This window comes from Miscanthus floridulus, chromosome 2, assembly GCF_019320115.1.
Source record: "Miscanthus floridulus cultivar M001 chromosome 2, ASM1932011v1, whole genome shotgun sequence".
NCBI lineage: Eukaryota > Viridiplantae > Streptophyta > Magnoliopsida > Poales > Poaceae > Miscanthus > Miscanthus floridulus.
This window is the reverse complement of record NC_089581.1, coordinates 67,565,909-67,569,510: the sequence shown is the minus strand read 5'-3', so window position 1 is coordinate 67,569,510 and position 3,602 is coordinate 67,565,909. Positions and strand designations below refer to the sequence as shown.

General features: G+C 43.7%; 1 non-coding gene across 1 annotated transcript; it reads left to right on the top strand.

Moving 5' to 3' along the window:
• Window positions 1–327: 327 nt before the first annotated feature.
• LOC136540964 (small nucleolar RNA R71) lies at window positions 328–434 on the top strand. The gene has a single exon (XR_010780081.1). It is a non-coding gene; the product is annotated as a small nucleolar RNA R71 (small nucleolar RNA).
• The last annotated feature ends 3,168 nt before the right edge of the window (window positions 435–3,602 follow it).

The window sequence follows — 3,602 nt, the reverse complement described above, 5'->3', positions numbered from 1 at the left end:
GACATCACCACAGACCTCACATGTCATATGTGAGTCCATGGCCTAGACAGTGCCCTTCATAGCTTCTTTTTCGAGGGCCCTCTCGTCTAGTCTTTTCAATAATAAATCCATTTTTGTGGCAAGTATATCCATGTCATTCATGGTATGCATGCCTTTTTGTTGTTTTCTTTCTCCCCCTAGCTTTAGTTTGCCACCATTTTTTCTATGAGAGTTGTGGCTTCATCGATGGCGAGGGAAAGAAATGCTCCTCCAACAGCGGCATCTATGTGACCCTTCGACATGAGCATCAACCCCTCATAAAAGTTCTAGAGCATGAGCTAGTTCTCTATCTCATGGTGCAGGCATGCTTAGATGTAATCATGTAGCCTCTCCCATGCTTCGGGGATAGATTCCATGGAATTATGTTGAAAATTTGAAATTTTCCCCCTCAGGGCATTGGTTTTGCCCATGGGAAAATTTTTGTGAGGAACGCCGCAGAACATTTGTCCCATGTGCTGACAGCTTCCTTCTCCTTGTAAAACAACTGTTTCGCATTCCCCACAAGGAAGAAGGGAAACAGACAGAGCCTGATGCTTGCTGGTGCGACATCTTTTATGACGATGGTATCGCACAATGCAAGGAAGTGTTATAGGTGTGCACTCGCGTCCTCGCTAGGCAAACCACAGAACTGGTTTGCCTGCACCATCGTTATTAGGCTAGTCTAAAGCTCAAAGTTTTTGATGCCTGTGTTGACAACGGGCCCAACAGACATGTTGGCAATAGTGGGGGTGGAGTAGGCATGGAGTGACTTGGCCATAGCGGTAGTAGTGGATGGTGCGGGGGTGACTGGTTCAACTGCAAGCGGAGTAGCGGAGGAAGAAGCGGTACGGGACCTATTCTTCCTTAGGAGCACCTCTGGATTATCGGTGTAGTTTTCTGGTGAGACAAAACCAGTCACACACTATCCTATTTTTTTCCACAATAGGGAAAAACAAGCAAAGTTAGCCTGCATAAACTATGGGTACCATTACATGCATGTGATCATGATCATGTCCTACTAGATTCTTTTAACATATGCCTTTCCTGACAATGGCGCCATAAATTCTTGTTGGCATTTCTTAGCGCAATCACCATGTATGGAGATGAAATCCATTCCTGGCAATGACACTAGAAATGCCTATTGGTATTTTTAGCACCATCACTAAGATTTGGATAAATCTTAGCAACACCGCGAAGGAACACCAACACGATAGTTCTTAACGATTACAGAAAATATCCGCAAGCGCACGGATCTATCGTTGTAGTATTTTACCTAGAAGTATTGAGGGCATCGTTATTTATATTTTCCCAAAGCAAGGCAAGGTGTAAGAGTCTAGCATGGATATGAGCAAGATTACATACTTGCATAGTGAACCAATAGTCTATGATAGGGGTAAAAACGGTAATTCAATGATAGTGGACACACATCTGAGCCAACCTCAGGGATAAAAGAGAAACAAAGAATAAAAGAATGTTCCTAAGTGAAAGCATCTAGGCCCCTAGTTGTGTTTCAGTGATTAATGATAATATGTGATTACTATGACTAACGTGTGTTTGCAGAGGCAATTAAGTTAGATCATGGTAATGGAGATCGATTGGGCTATGATTGTGGTCATGCCCCTACAATGGAAATCATTTTGGTTTTCAAAGGATGGATGACAAGGTTAAGGATGGACTAGTTCTAAGTGTCAATTGGAGTGAAAGAGACACTTAGAGTAGTTTAGGACTTTGTTTTTTCCTTTGGCCATACTATTAAGGGGGGTATGGACTGGTAGCTTGACCTAGGTAAGTCTAGTGAGTTAGGTGTGGTGCACACTTGCTAAATCTAGCACTAGGTAGCTCCTAAAAAGCCCTTAGATCCATTAGAGCAAACTTCATTCACATATGATCGAGAGTTGGAAGTGAATGGAGGATCAAATACTGATCGAATGCTGGCTCCGGGGTGACCGAACGCTGGCGTAGAGTCCGGTCAGTTCATTTGATCAAGGTGAAATCATCTGGTGTGACCCAACGCTGAGAGGTGAAGTGACCGGACGCTGAGTCCCAGCATTCGGTCAACTCCAGTAAGGTTTAAGAGAGGGAAAATCATGACTGGACGTGTTCGGTCACAACTTAAACACTGGAGTTCAGGGAGAACTGATCAGAGCATCTGGTCAACATGACCGGAGCGTCCGGTCACCCCATAGAGGCACATAATGGTTCGTTTTTCAGCCATGGTTATAAATACTTCCTCCATTCATGCGTGGAGGTACTTTTGCTCATTCCAACAGCTGAGAAACACATTTGAGAGTGCCAAGAAGAGCAAGGTCCTAGTGAGGTGATTGAGATTTGAGAATCCCAAAGAGAGCCATCATTAGTGAAAGCAAGAGTAGCAAAGTGTGCATCCACCCTTCTCATTAGGCTTGTTATGGTCAAGTGAGAGTTTGTTCTTGTTACTCTTGGTGATCGCCATCACCTAGATGGCTTGGTGGTGATTGGGAGCTTGGTGATCATCTAGCGAAGCTTGTGGATGACCCAACTTTAGTTGTGAGCAGTTGCGGGTGATTCACCACGATGGAGTGTCAAAGAATCAACCCATAGAGAGCACTTGATCCTTGCATAGGTCAAGGGGGAGATACAACCCTTGTGCGGGTGCTCCAATGAGGACTAGTGGGGAGTGGCGACTCTCTGATACCTCAGCAAAACATCACCACGTTCCTCCTCTCTTTACTTTGAGCATTTACTTTGAGCAATTCAATTCTTGTTATTTACATTCATAGAATTGCCATGCTAGAGTAGGATTGGAACATAGGTTGCTAAACTTTTGTGTAGTAGATCAATAGAAAAGACACAAGGGGTTAATTGGGCTAACCGTAGGACTTAATTATTGCAAAGAAATTTTGAATTAGGCCAATTCACCCCCCTCTTGGGCATTTTGATCCTTTCAATTGGTATTGGAGCCTCATGCTCACGTATTTAGGCTTAACTGCCTAGAGAAAGATGTCTCACGGGGATGGACCTCCTCCTATCTTTGAGGGGGGTGATTTTCCATATTGGAAAATCTATATGGAGGCATATCTAGAAGCTCTAGATGTTGGAATACTTAGAGCCGCCTCACAAGGCTTCCCAAAACCTCAGGATGCTACTCACCTACAAGGCATGAATTACAAAAAATGGAATGCAAAGGCTTGAAACACCATCTTTAGAGGCCTTTGCAAAGATGTGTTCAACTGGGTGAGGAACCACAAAGACGCCCATACACTATGGTCGGATGTTTGTGCGCTCCATGAGGGAACAAAGAGTGAGCGTGAGGAATGCTATCATCTTGTCATGAAAAAGCTTAACTCTTTTGAGATGCTTCCTAAAGAATGTGCTAATGAAATGTAATGTTCTTGTAGAGGAAGTCAATGGGCTTGGACTCACTCAAATGCAACCATCTGATGTTGTAAGAAAGATCTTGAGTGTCCTCTCCATTGACAAATATGGGCATATTGTGACCATGCTTCATCAAGGTGATCTTTCCATCACTACACCAACACAAATCTTGGGAAAGATCAATGCTCATGAGATGTACACCTCAAGATGGCTCATCCTCTAACAAGAAG